This window comes from Aythya ferina (genome assembly GCF_964211825.1).
Source record: "Aythya ferina genome assembly, contig: HAP1_SCAFFOLD_450, whole genome shotgun sequence".
NCBI lineage: Eukaryota > Metazoa > Chordata > Aves > Anseriformes > Anatidae > Aythya > Aythya ferina.
In genome coordinates, this window is record NW_028181130.1 from 1 (window position 1) to 14714 (window position 14714).

Genomic DNA, 14714 nt, shown 5'->3' on the forward strand with positions numbered 1-14714 from the left:
GGTTGGTTGGTTTTTTATTGGGGGGGGGGGGGGGGGGACACAACAGATGGGATCTCTCCACAATGCAGACACTGTGTGCATTTGACAGTGCCCCATTTTAGTGCGATCCACTGCCTATTGCACGTAAAACGGCTAATGACAGTATTCAAGTGAGTAAATTCTCACCACCTGCAGGAGGGGCAGCAATGGTTATTTTTTTCAGCCTGTTGAGCAAAGAGCACCCTCCACAGGAAAAAAGCCACACCTTTCATAGCACGTCCTTAAGGTTACAGCCCAGCTTCTGCCGATAGAGGTTCGTAAAGTTAAAGCTCTGCTGCTTCTTCTCGGACTCTGACAGTAAGATCACTTGACCGCCAGGATGGCGAGGGCAACAGCTACGTCCTCTTCCACTCTTCTGCGGCACAGCAAACTCATTCCCGGTCCGTATTCCTCTGGCTGGTACACTATTATCTACCGTTCACCTGATTAACTCTGTTGGGTAGGCTGTTGAACTCTAGCTCCTCTAGCGTTCTCTCTAAGTGCTGTATTAAGACACGATTTTTAAACCTAGGGAAGTAATTTCATTTCTTCTTCCAAAAACAGCAGTTAAATAACTCAGTATTATTTGGCCACGACAAACAGTATTAGCGGAGGCTCTCTGTTTCCAGCATGGAAGAGCTTCCCTCATTTCTGACATCAGAATGGCAAATTTAATTTGATACAGCCATCTTTCCCCAACCCACGCAAATTCTGGGTCTTTCTTCCATAACCACCCGTATCTTTCTATTTCACACTTCAGCTCTAGGTAACGACCATTTACTTCAGAAAATACAACGGCAGTTTGACCGCTGAAACTGTAATAATTTAGGTATGTCAAAACAAAACACTTGTTTTGGAAAAGACTGAGATTTGCTATCATGAACAACGTTAGCGTTTAACTCCGAATCATTCGTATCTATACAAACCTTGCTCCTTCCCTTATAGCAAATTCAATGAAATACTTCTGAGTTTCCATCCGTCCTTGTACGTACCTCCTCAAGAAGAGAGAAGATTTTTTTCACGATCTTAAAGAAGAGATCCAAACAGATATTAGAAACAGATCTTGTAAATGCATTTTCAGTAAATCTCAACAGCCAAAGGAAAAACAACAAAGCCTAGAGTTTCCCATTTCTGCATACAGTAATGCACGTAAGAAAAAAAAAGCCAGCATACCAATAATTTGAAGTGATATCGATTAGCTGATATTCAAATGTAACGCTGAATTTTGTTCTCTTAAAAGAGCAGTATCTAGAAACACCTGCCCTTGGAAAATGCAGACTAGGTTTAATCAGCAGAGAAGCCTTGTATCTCCACGAACACGCTGCCATGATCAGCAGTTAATAGAAACAAAGGGATACCGAGCCATGTTTCAACCTAGAGCTGTCATTTTTGAAAGCAGAGGTTTAAGATAACTACTCTTTACAAGATGACCGATCTATGTGGAGCATGAGCACGATTGTCTCGTATAAAGTTTAACAAAAAAAAAAAAAAAAGTAGCGCAAAAGAATGAACCGGACACCTTAGATGTGAAACAACAGTATTTTTTCATTGGTTTCTGTGCTTTCTTCTCTGAACCAACTATGAAAACACGAATGGTGCTGTGACTAAGCCTGCTTAAGAGTGCTGCAGTAAGGACGGTGAGGATATAAAGTTGGACTGTGAATACATGTACTTACTTTCTTGTTCTTCCACTACTTGTACACGAGTAATCAAAAATCATTCCAAATCTGAGGGTTTATTTTCAAAATAGATCCTCATTTCAAGAAAAAGTCTTCTGTACCCCTAGCCTATTTTTAATACACTAATAAAGAACTTACTTCTTCCACGTTTGCAAACCTCTTTCACCACTCTGATTTTAATACCAGCATCGCTTCCCTCCAACATTGTAGGTGTTATTTTAAATCAATTTGGCACAGATTCAGAAGTAGACTCCATCACTCGTTTTTGGTCATCTCCAGCCACGCTGTAATTTAGAGGCCCTCGAACAAGTGCATTGGTACCAGGTTTACGATCCAAGCCATCTTTGCATCATTTAAGCAATTGAACTCATCATGTAGAGAGTCTAAGTCACCAGGTGACATTTCATCCTCTCCCTTAACAGCTGGAACCGAAGAAGCCATTTGCACAGACAAGCCATCAATTTGCTCTTCCAGCAACTGACAGTTTTCTGCTTTCTTCTCTCCATTACCATCTTGGACAGTACTGATACCAGTGTCTGAAAATTAAGAAGGAGCTTAGTAGTGCATATAACTGCAGGATCAAAAAACACAGAAGGACATTATTCTGCATCCCTTCTTGTTGAAAGTACTGTGGAGAGAGTTACTCAGCACTGTCAGATCACTTCAGTAGTTTTATTCACCCTTTGACGCAACCACAGGAATACCTCCTTTTGGGCTGCAACCGTCTCATACGACTGTCGTGAAGTTATTTGCTGTATTCCCGTTTCAGTGACTAAAGCAAACTAAAGTTTCCCCTCCTTCCCCCAGTTCCAGCAAATTTTTCTTTCGACTCTGCTGCAACAGGTGGGTAAATTACTATTTGTGAGAAATTTAAATTTTTTTTTTTTTTTTTACACACTTTCCTTCCCCACTTCTCCCTTCCCCACTATAGAATACACAAATGAGAATTAAAAGCTGAAATGAAATCCTTGCTACCGCCAAACCATCGTGGTGAAAGGTTTCAGCACTTTTTAGAAACAGTTCCAAATTATTGCTCATTCAGGACTTCGTTACCTATAGCAACAGCCTGTTTGTCTAAGCCGACCAAAGAAATTCAGTCCCAATTAACTCTAAAACTTACGTGTCCTTTTGAATTAACACAGAAAGCACGGAGACCTTTTTTTTTTTTTCCCTGCACACTATGTCCATTTATGACCACACAAGTTCCTGTACTACAACAACTCCAACACACCTTTATTTGTTGGCATGCCTTTGAGGTTCAGATATGGTGACGGAGATCCAGCAGCACAGGGTGGCCCTTTCCCACCAACATGGTTTGTCACAACAGTGACTGTGGCCGTCGCAATAGCGGCGACGTGCTACGCCTTCTCTCTTTAGTGATGCTGGAGTATTGGGCTCTCCAGGACGCTTGATCTTATTCTGAGGCCCAGCAACAAATTTATCTGCTTCATCTATCATCGTACCCTGAAAAGACTTTTTTTTTTTTTTTTTTAATATAAGTAAAAAACAATTGCTTCGTCAATTCACTACCAGAGTATTTGCCTCCGTGTTACAATTCAGTTACTTTTCAAATAATGATACAGCAGATAGCAAGACTTCTCCTACCTTCTCATCCTGTTTGAACAGACTGCCAAGTGTATGAAGAAGCCTTTTTGGTTGATCTGGATCAATCTCCCGAAGGGGTGAAGGCATCATTTTCAACTACTCCTGATGATTTCCCCTTTGAGCAACAGGAACGCCGTGAAGGCAGTCTGCAGCAGAACAAGGTATCTAAATTTAGTCTACCTTAAGACTAAGGAAATACAAGCCTCGCATGCTTCCATTTCCAGCGTTAGCATTTAAGATCTAGAAATCACTATTTCCTCCCTCTACAAAACAAAGGAAAAGCAAAAGGCAAATAAAGCCCCTCTTTCCTTTCACCATCACTATAAGAACATCTACTGCATCCTGTTGCACAGGAAAGCTCACCCATGAAACTGAATTTTCAAATTCCAAACACGCACAACATGTTTTGTGACAGAAGGCAGAAATTTCATTCTTCTCCTTCGGAATCTAGGGAAGAACGACTGACCCAAGAAACGATGCAAAGTCTACTTCCTCTCCCACACCGAGGACAGAAACACTACTTAGGTGAATTAAATAGCTGTACCAGAATATTAATAAATAATTGTGTCCATTTACCTTCATCCTGCCCCACGATATCCCTGTGTGTTTTCAGAAGATTGGTTCTCATTCCGGTTAGCTGATCTAGAAGACTGTGACAAGACATATCATATGCATTTCTGAATGCCCGTGGCTTCAAATCCTAGTTTTATAATAAAACAAGTAACTTTCAGTTAACCCGCGAGTTCTCACGCACAAAGAAATTGCTCTGTGGGCTGTACTACCGTTAACTACTAAAAAACAAAACAAAACAAAAAAAATTCCAAAACAACTTCAGACATTCTGAACGTATTCTGAAACAACTTTCTTTCCATCTCTCCGGAAAGAGCTTTCCTCCTATCTGTGACAAAGGAAAAAAAAAAAAGTTGTGATCGCGGGAGTCGTTACACAAAGCCACACTCTGTGAATTCACTACTACAGTTAAGATCATTTTTAGTCAAAAATACCTCGGCAGCAATGCTATCACTGCAAACATAGCGTTGCCAAAAAAAAAAAAAAAAAGAAATTCAACTCAAGATATAGGAGAGGGCGAGCTAAAAGCACAAATAACATGACCGATGGAGGCTGCAACAACCACCTGGTAGATGGTTGTCCACAGCCCTCGGATTGCACGGTCGTCTTTCCTGACAAACGAATACTGAAAAAGAAATACTGAATACTTTTCAGAATACTGAAAAGAACAGAAAAGATACACCGTGTGTCCGCAAAAGCCTTCGGGGAGACTACTGAAAGGAAAACCAAACCAAAAAACTAGGAACAGCAAGTGGCGTATACGTCAGTTTTGTTAACAGAGCACCACTAATGTACCAGGAATTTCCACATTCTTCGCCCCTCCTCTACCTTGAAAATGTCACCCAATTCTGTCAGTGTCTTCACCATCAGCATTTATTTATTTATTTCGTTTTTCACGTGGACATCCGAGGAAAACATTGAGTACCCTGTCATCGAGGAAGAAGAGGAGAGGGGGGAAAAAAAAAAAAAAAAAAAAAAAAGAGAGATGAGGGGGGAAGAAGCACTGCCATTCCTTTCCTCGGTAATGCGAGCAAAAAGCTCAGGCGCTCAGCAACAACGTGCTTTGAAAGATAAAACACAGAAGAAACTGCACGTTATTTAGTCTCAGCTACAGAGTCACGTGTATTTGTACCTGCTCATTTATTCATCTGCCAGTGTATTTTAGTACAAACGCTACAGAACATAGAAACCGCAAGGTTACTACTACCTTTTGTGACCGACGCGATCTTTGGCAGGAACAGCTATCGAAAAAGAACCAACAAAATCCCCTTCGTCGACAGCCATCCGAACCTTTATCGTCTAACAGCAGTCCTACAAACATCCCCTGGGATGCTCAACTCCTGAAACTTTCTGTTCAACTTGAGGCAGAACAAGCCCTTACCCTGGGCACCTTCACCCAGCTCTCCACTGCTAGCAGAGTAGCACCCTGATACTGTCCAGGACGCGCTGCAGCAGCCTACTCGCTTACGCGTATTTACTGCAGCCTGGTTCGAGACGCGCACAGAGGGACCCACGAAAAATCCACCCTTTCCTTCAGAGAAGTAAATACATACGTACATACGGACGACACGGTAAGGAAGAAAAGCTGAACACACAGCATGCGGTCCTTTACCGTGGGGCAGATCCAGCATCAGCACAAGGAGCTTTGGGGCACGTGAGCGATCATCTACACCGGCCATCGCGACAAGCCAAACTCACGCACACGAGCCTCGACCTAAAAACACAGAACACATTAAGTTCCTTTATAGCTTATGGAAGTAACAACCAGCATCTTAGATGCAGTTGGATAGTTGGATTGCATCAGCTTAGGGACTGCCTCCTTCAAAACGCACAGGGGGGTGGGGAAACCAGTCTTGGAAACCTGTTGCCTAACAGGAAGGAGACTGTTGTCTTCTCCTCCATAGGTGACGTTCTTCCAAGCATCGTCCTGCTCCTGGATTTTACCAGCCGCGACGGGATGGTCCTACCGGCGTGAGTCGGGAACGCTTCCCACGGGGTTTCTGTGACACTGAAGTAAGTTTTCCGCAGGTACAAGTAACGCAGCACGAGACGGCAAGGAAGCTAAGGCACCGTCTGCAGCACAGCACGTGTGCGATATTGGGCCTGAGGGGACCAGTCAAAGCCTGCAGTAATCGCTGAACAGGTGGGCAAGCAGGGAGCCCTACGGGAAACAAAGCTCACGTTCTGCAAAGCTCTTTTCCCGTCAAGAAGACGGCCTTTTCTATTCAGCGCATTTACTGAACTTTAGGCTACTTCCCATTCGCTTTGGCAAGTTAGCCTTTGCGTAAGCCAAGAGGTTTTAAACTGCCAAGCACCACTGATGGTTCTTGTTCTCCAACAACAGGGAATTTCAATCAGGGCACTCGTTAACAGGAAAGCCTGGCTCTGTTTCACACAAATCACGTACCTAAACCACGGAGACAGGAGTCTGCAGGACGAACTCTTTAAAAGGTGAACTTAAAGAGAAGGATACTACTCATTTTTCCACAACTTCTGCAAGGACTGCGGCAAAAAAAGGCTGAACCAGGGACGTCTCTATCATCATCCCCTCTAGAATTCAGCAACTCCATACAGTTATGGGGCAAATACCACAGCTGCAGCGCAAGACAAACAAAGACCTCGAAGGTCACGTTTCTGCCTGCGTACCGAGTTCCGCTGGGAAGACCCCCCACCTCTGGAAAGACCCCCAGCCGCTCAACTCCCAAGCAACGTTGCCACGGCCAGTGCTTACGCAGAGTTTTGCTCTCTCTCGCTGCTCAGTACAGGCCCAAGGCCTCCTTTATTGCACACAGTTCAAGCAAAACTCTTGGGACATAACCAAGAGACAGACAGACAGACAGACAGAAATTGCCTCTCACGTCTGTCCTCACTGACCGCAACCAGCGTCCTGGAAAGCCCCGCAAGCACCGGTCTATTCCTAGGACAACTCCGAAAGCTGAGGCGGGACAAAGTTTAGCCTCTCGTACCAAAGACTGAGCAACAGACAGAGCCTGACAGGCCAGTTCATTCTAGGTCTAAGAGGCTACTACGACTCGGCAGGCACTACGTGCCTTCCTTCCCTTTGCGCTTCCCAGCGCCGAGCAGCTCGCGCTTCCGCAAATTCAACGAAGCCTTGGAGCCGGGGCTGCAGGAAGCTTACGAGCACGCCTTGATTCCACCCCGAGGTCGCTGCGACTTACCTGGGCAGTCGGGACGGACGGGCTGCTCTCTCTCCTGAGAACCCTGCGACCGCAGCACGCCAGCTGCGGCTTTCCTCGCTTTACCCGGTGCGCCACCTTCGCTCGGCAACAAACCCCGCAGGGGTCCTAGCGGCGGGGAGCTGCTTCTGCCCCGGTGAACCGCAGCACAAGGAGAGAGCCGGCTGTCAGGACGCAGGGAGAGGAAAGCCTCCGGGGCGCGGCGCGGCGCAGCCCAACGATCAAGCGCAGCGAGGACCCGCGCCCGGCCTCAACACCCCCCGCCCCTCCCGGCCCGACGCTCCGAGGAGGCACCCCCGGAGGCTCTCGCTCGCCTCACCGCCGGCAACCGCGCTCGCCGCCAGCGGCAACCTGCGCCTCCCGGCGCGCACGGCCCGGCCCCGGCCCGGCCCCGGCCCGGCCGCGCAGCCCGGAGCCCACGTGGCCGCCCGGCAGCGCAGAACTACAGCTCCCAGCATGCCTCGGGACGGAGCACTCCAGCCAATCCAGAGGGGCGTCGGCCACGCGCACGCAACGGCACCTCCTCCTGCTGCCCTCTCTGCCCCCCCCCGCCGCCGCAGCCGCCCCCCTCTCCCCTGTCCCCTCTCCCCCAGCCCCCCGAAGCCGCCCCAGCTCCTCTCGTGCTCCGAGCATCTCCAGCATTTCAGGAACTGGAACCCTGGAACCGCTGACGTCTGGCACGTGTCAGAAACGTGGCAGGAGACGTACTCTGCTGTCGCAAGGCACTTGCAAAGCCGGCCCGACAGCTGAAGCAGACTCACACAGTCCACCGAGCAACTCGGGGCCCCCACTGCTGTCCACTCACCCTCATGCTTCGTTCAAGCTTCCGTGCCTACGCCCTGAGCTACAAGAAACAAAGAGAGAAGGTCACATCCACAATGGATACGCAAACAGTGCGGCACATGCAGAGGACTCAAACACAGAGACCAGAGCCAGACAAATAAAACAAACAAACAAACAAACAAACAAACTGAAGTCCACAAATGCCACAAGGCCATGAATGCATAGCAGCCCCGGCAGGGGTAATGGCAGACATACCCTTTGCAGATGAAAAAGGTGACCCTGCTCAGTCTCTTGGTAATACTGCACCAACACGGTCAAGCCTCTTGTAGCATGTCATCAAGCTGGTTTTAGTCCTCTGGAGAGTTACACAAGTGGGTTGATTCATCTAGAGATTAAAATACAGATCAAACACAGGAGCGTATCCCACCATCCCAAAAAAAAAGTGAGCCAGCAACCTCTGCTACATATCCCTCTATGAAGTGAATTCCAAGCCCTTAGAATTCCAGAAATCCATAGACTCCAGCCTGCCTAGAGAACCCGGCAACTGACTGAAGGAAAAACAAAGCACTTACCCCCAAAGAGCAGCCCAGGCAGAAGGAGCTCTCTGACGGCATACTTGGGGCTCATATACCTTTTGGTCCCACCCAGCACCCAAACCCAATCACCTGGGAAAGGGGAGGGGCAAAGCACATGAAAGTAGAAAGAGGAGGAGCAGCAGCTGTGGTTTATTTACTTATTTATAAGGCTTAGCTCAACAGCATGCAGAGGGCAGACAGGAGAACTGGGGTGTTTCTAGAAGCAACAATCCCCATGCTTTCGCTGCAGCTTTGAATATTGAAAGGACAACACAACCAAGCAAGTAACTGAAGCTTTTTCAGCTCGAATTAGCTCAAACTTTTATTTACGCAGAAAGAAAAATCTAGGAGCAGAACAGATTATACGCCAACAAAATCAATTCCGTTCCACTCGCAGCAAAAATCACTTCCTTCAGCAGGCTATCTGAGAACCAAAAGGCTATGCTGATGGGTCAAAACACACTACAGGACACTGGGGCCGGGCCCTCCGCTGCACCCACTTAAAACCCATCCCTACACTCACCAAGGTGCAACCCCAACCCGAACACAGACGCAGCATTTCAGCCTCAACACAGTTTCCAGAACTGCTGGAAAGCAAGCTTCATCCTCAGCGAGGCGTGCTCAGGCTGCACAGGAGGGGGCTTCGGGCACCTCTTTGCCTACCGAAGAAGACCGCCATCAGCACCTGCTTTGTTCCGATCCTAAAGGCTAACATCACAGCCCACGTCGCCTGGGACACCCGATAAACAGAAGAGAAAGCAGCCATACCGTTTTCAAGCCGTCCCTGCACGTGTCGCTCCTCGATGATCTGCAACCTCCTCTCAAATCCTCAACCGCTTCTGTGGAGAGCCTGCCATGGCACCTGCAAAGCAAGACCCTTCGCAGTCACCTCGTGCTACTTGGCAGTTCTGCTCCAATCCAGCTCACAAACAGCCCGCCCTTCCCGTGCTGCTCTTCAGAGTGCAGCTTGGCCCCTCTGAGCCTGTGCGACACACCTGTGAAACAAAAAGAAAAGCATAGGCTGAAGCAGCATCCAAAGCCACAGCACAGCTGGGACAGTTACTCTCATCTGCTCCCTAACCTCTGCTCCCTCACCTGCCCTCGAGGCAGATGCTTCCATCTGCTCTCTTAGGCCAGCTACAACACCCCTGAAATATCAACAGGATTTTTACTGTACTTTGTGCAGTTAAGTAACTGCAGTGACAACTGCACCCCTAAAGTACCTGCTACATCTGTTCATCGCTCACCTTGCCAAAAGCAGCTCCGGTCAAGTCCCGCGTTGTACACTGTGTTTCAGCTTTAACAAATGAAAACGGTCACAAGATAATCATTCAGCTGCCAGCATTAGCACCCATCCCTCAACAACACAAAGGGACCCCGTTTACAATATTATCATTTCAAAACAGCAGCCCCCATACCTCAGCACACCTCAGAAGTAGACCAAGCCAGTCACCGAGCTGCCTACGGAGCGCTGAACAGTTCCGGAAGGAGCTCTTTCCTGTGACAGGTTCCTCCAAAGGTTTACGCTCTACTGGGGACAGGAGAGAAATAAAAATAAAAGTTTCAAAAACCCCTTATCTGTAAGCTTTCAAGATTCCACAGACCTCCTCCTCAAGCACACCGTTCAAGCACTATGCGAGCAGCTGCTCACAAGCAGCTCAACTCTTCCCCCCCACACGCACATCTGACAAACACCACAGAGATGACTGTGCCTGCTGCCCTTCAGTACGTGCCCAGAGGCAGACCAGATGTCTTCGCCAACACAGTCCGGACAATGTATTAGCACACCCATGCACTGCCACGTTAGCTGTCATCACTAACTGCCAGGCAGGACAGCTCCAGACCAAACACATACACACACAGCCACGCCACAAACACTACAAACAAAACACACAACACAAGGCGCAAGAACAAGTGACCCCCGGAGGGAAGCCCTATGGCAACAGCAAGTCACAACAGGTGCTCTGCACCAGACCCAAGGAGAGACTCAAATGTCACGACACGCGACTGGAAGACACTGCCAGAACTGGGGTGATGGAGGTCTAAAAAGCCTTCCTTCAAGACAAGAGACCAGAAGGATGGGGACTGAAAACCCCATATGATTCAAAGATCGAAGCCGAAATTCCTTTAAGCGGTATATTCTTTATTGCAGCGCTGGATGCACGGGGGGATCTCTCCACCTATCGTGCATACCCAAAGCAGAAAGCAGTCTTGAATTTATACAATCAATCTATCAATATTCTACCGGCGCCTATACATATTCATTGCCTACCCCCGCCTTCCCTCGCTTCTCATGCTAATTAGCCTTTTGGCACCTTGCGCCTGAGTAGAGCCTCCCAAGAACTGTGGGCAGGGGCCTTTGGGACGTGGGCAGGGGTCTTTGGGAGGAAGACCCCGAGTCTTCCTCACATTGTACTTTTCACCTTTGGTCAGGAATCCGCTGAGTTGGCATGTTTCTTAATCGCAAGAGCTGGCTGTTGCTAATTCTTCCCTTTGTTGTGTCTTTATAATGAATTCCAACGTCCAGTTTTGAGATTTATAGTCCTTACATTTGTTTCTCTGTCCGTCTGCCGCTTCCTTATCGTGAGTTCCGGTGTCTTGTTTCGAGATATACAGTCCTTGTCTGGGGACTGTCCTTGCCTCCCCAATACCTCCTTAATCACATAAGACGACGCTTAGGAAATCAATTCCCAAGCAAGAGCTCCTGATGCGGCCCAGATGACTTCCACAAGAGCGAGGATGGAAACAGATGCGATCTCAAACCGAATATGATGCACGAGACCTGAAACAGAACTGCACTTCAAGCAGCGACTGCAAGACAAGAAGTGCTCGGATCAGAGCCACGATGACAAAACAAGCACTGAGGCCCTTCAGCACCGCTACCAAGTCGCCTGTCTGGTCTGTCCAGTGTAAAAAGCTAGAAGGATATCAAGACCCGAGAAGCACAGAACAGACATTGCAGAAGCAACACTACAGGACAGACGAACAGAAGGAAACTGTCCTGCCTGGCGCACGCACTCACGCTACAAAATAATCCCGCTGCTTCTATTAGCCTGGTGACCCAGCCACAAGCAGCCTGAACGTGACCCAGCCTGAACCACCCTCGCAGCGGCACCAAGTATTTTCAGCCAGCTGGCTCCACGCTGCTCTGGCTCCCAGCTCCCATTAGCCACCCCAGATATGCAGATACCAGGTGCCCCCCAACTTAGCTCTCAGGTTGCTGCATGGTAAATTCCCTCCGCCTCAAGAAATACACAGGCACTGGTCGTCATCTTAGTCAATTGCCAGGCTCATCATCAGCTGCAAAAACAGAGTACCAGCATTCACTAGCATGCCGGTCATGATGCCCACCTTCTCCACAACGCTGACTACTGCTGATGCAACATACAACTATGCTCACCTGTTCCTCTCCAAATCCAAGCTCCAACAGTGCAACCAGTATCATCCACACCACCTGGGAAAACAAAGGGATTAAATGATCGTTGCGTTCACAACACATCACCCAATGGTGTGTTTTTTTTGTTGTTGTTGTTTTTGTTATTGTTGTTTTTTGTGTGTGTGTTTCCTGTATTTATTTATTTTTTAGTCTGCTTTAGCTCAACGGCATGCAGAGTGCAGACAAGAAAACTGGGGTGTTTCTAGAAGCAACAATCCCCACGCTTTTGCTGTAGCTTTGAATATTAAAAGGACAATACGACCCAGCAAGTAACTGGAACTTTCTTACCTGGAATTAGCTCAAACTTTTCTTCACATTGAAAGAAAAATCTAGGAGCAGAACAGATTATACACCAACAAAATTGAGTCCATTTCATCCCCAGAAAAAAAATCACATGCTCTCATCCCCTCCTGTACCTCAGCCGCTTGCCTACCCCACGTGGCACACGCTTCCATCTGTTCTCTTTACCCACTTATAGCACCTCTAAAAGGCAAACTGGAATTTTACTCTATTGGCTGTAGGAAAATAACTGCAGTGACAACCGCGCCCCAAACTGAGCCAGCAGCCCCTACTAAACATCCCTCTACTAAGTGAATTCCAAGCACTTAAAATCCAGAAATCCATAGACTCCAGCCTGCCTAAACAACCCTGCAACGGACAGAAGGAAAAACAAAGCACTGTCCCCAAAAGAGCAGCCCAGGCAGAAGGAGCTCTCTGATGGCATGCCTGGGGCTCATATAGCATTTAGCCCCGCCCAGCACCCAAACCCAATCACCTGGGAAAGGGGAGGGGCAAAGCACATGAAAGTAGGAAGAGAGCAAAAGGAGCAGCTGTGTTTTGTTTTGTTTTCCTTTCCTTTCCTTTCCTTTCCTTTGTTTTTTAAAATCTGTTTTATCTCAAAAACATTCAGAGAGCAGACAAGAGACCTGTGGTGTTTCTAGAAGCAAAAATCCCCTTTTGCTTTTGCTGCAGCTTTTAATGTTGAACTGATAACGGCACCAAGCAAGTAACTGAAACTTCTTCAACTGGAATTAGTTTAAACACGCTCACCGTCATCTGCAAACACAGAGAACCAGCATTCACTAGCCCTAACCCTAACCCCAACCCTCACCCTAAACTCTAACCCTAGCCCCAGCCCTAGTCCCTAAGCCCAACCCTGGTTCCCGAGAACTTCATTTCCAGGCATGCTCTGGGCGCTCAACATGGCCTCCCGGAGGTCCGGAGGCCCAGAACTACATTGCCCGGCATGCTCCGGGCACCCAACATGGCCTCCCGGAAGTTCGGAGTCCCAGAACTACATCTCCCGGCATGCTCCGGGCAGTCAACACGGCCTACCGGAAGCCTGGTGCCGGAAAACTACACCTACCAGAATTCCCTGGACAGCCAGCACGGCCAATCAGAGGCCGAGTTTTCGAGAACTACATTTAACAGCACTCACTGTAACCCTAGCCCTTCCCGCCCTTACACAAAAAAGCCTCAAGCCCTATCCCTAAACATCCTCGAAACCCCTACGGACCTAACCCAAACTATTTACCACACTAAACCCCTGAAGTCCTATGCCTAAAACCCCTAACCCAATAAATTAAGACGCTCAAATCCCAAACCCGCAAAATTGAGATGCTCAAATCCCAAACCCCCTTCCAAAAAAGAAAAAGAAAAATCAAGAAAAAAAAAAAAATCAAACAAAACAAAAACAACGAAAGGGGTAGATCTGGTGGCATCTGCCCTGTAACCCTGCAAAAATCACGAGGGACCTAGAACAACAAAGCAAACGCACAAAATAACATTGACATCCTATCCATAAATGTGCTATAACAATTAATCACCTCCAAAGAGCTTCAAGCAATAAATGCACATACTACTAGATCGGTTTCCTCTAAAAGATCGTACCAGACCCTGACCCACCAAAAGAACCCTGCATGTAACTAACAGAAGCATCAACAAAGCACTGACCCCAAAGAGCAGCCCGGGCAGAAGGAGCTCTCTGATGCCGTGCCTGGGGCTCCTATACCATTTGGCCCCGCCCAGCACCCAAACCCAATCACCTGGGAAAGAGGAGGGGGCAAACCACAAGAAAGAGAGCAGGAGCAGCAGCAGCTGTGTTCTTTTATTTATTTATTTATTTGGTTTTTTTTGTGCCTATCCCTAGTTTACAGCATGCAGAGTGCAGACAAAAGAACTGGGGTGTTTCTAGAAGCAAAATTTACCGTATTTATGCCTCAGCTTTGAACATAGAAAGGACAATACAACCAAGAAAGTAAATGAAATATTTTCCACGGGAATTAGCTCAAACGTTAGTGTTAGGTCAGAGGTTGGACTCAATGATCTTGAGGTCTCTTCCAACCTAGAAGATCTGTGATTCTGTGTGATTTACATATGAAGAAAAATCTAGGAGCGTAGGAAATTACACAGCAAAAAAAACAACGACGTAATAAGCAACGCGCATGCACGGCCCCACGGCCGCCTGCAGTACTCGTTTTCCACCAGCAGGAGGCGGCAGAGGGCGCCCCCGGGCCCCACCGCGCATGCGCCCCCCTCGGCCGCCTGCAGTACTCGTTTTCCACCAGCAGGAGGCGGCAGAGGGCGCCCCCGGGCCTCACCGCGCATGCGCCCCCCTCGGCCGCCTGCAGTACTAGTTCTCCACCAGCAGGAGGCGGCAGAGGGCGCCCCCGGGGCCCCACCGCGCATGCGCGCCCCCCGGCCGCCTGCAATACCCGGTTAAAACCAGCAGGTGGCGGCAGAGGGCGCCCGCGGGCGTCACCGCGCATGCGCGCCCCTCGGCATCCTGCAGTACCCGATTAAAACCAGCAGGTGGCGGCAGAGGGCGCCCGCGGGCGTCACCGCGCATGCG

General features: G+C 48.3%; 4 long non-coding RNA genes across 4 annotated transcripts; all 4 read right to left on the bottom strand.

The window, feature by feature from the left end:
- Window positions 1–1733: 1733 nt before the first annotated feature.
- LOC311429230 lies at window positions 1734–5547 on the bottom strand. Its single transcript, XR_014688186.1, has 4 exons — window positions 5485–5547; window positions 3879–3952; window positions 3303–3448; window positions 1734–2233 (listed from the first exon to the last, which is right to left on the bottom strand). It is a non-coding gene; the product is annotated as an uncharacterized lncRNA (long non-coding RNA).
- Window positions 5548–7124: 1577 nt separating this feature from the next.
- On the bottom strand, window positions 7125–8238 carry LOC311429232. Its single transcript, XR_014688188.1, has 3 exons — window positions 8108–8238; window positions 7875–7913; window positions 7125–7197 (listed from the first exon to the last, which is right to left on the bottom strand). It is a non-coding gene; the product is annotated as an uncharacterized lncRNA (long non-coding RNA).
- Window positions 8239–8722: 484 nt separating this feature from the next.
- On the bottom strand, window positions 8723–9958 carry LOC311429234. Its single transcript, XR_014688189.1, has 4 exons — window positions 9846–9958; window positions 9675–9724; window positions 9196–9289; window positions 8723–9086 (listed from the first exon to the last, which is right to left on the bottom strand). It is a non-coding gene; the product is annotated as an uncharacterized lncRNA (long non-coding RNA).
- Window positions 9959–10549: 591 nt separating this feature from the next.
- Window positions 10550–13890, bottom strand: LOC311429231. Its single transcript, XR_014688187.1, has 4 exons — window positions 13817–13890; window positions 12152–12192; window positions 11828–11881; window positions 10550–11727 (listed from the first exon to the last, which is right to left on the bottom strand). It is a non-coding gene; the product is annotated as an uncharacterized lncRNA (long non-coding RNA).
- Between the last annotated feature and the right edge of the window lie 824 nt (window positions 13891–14714).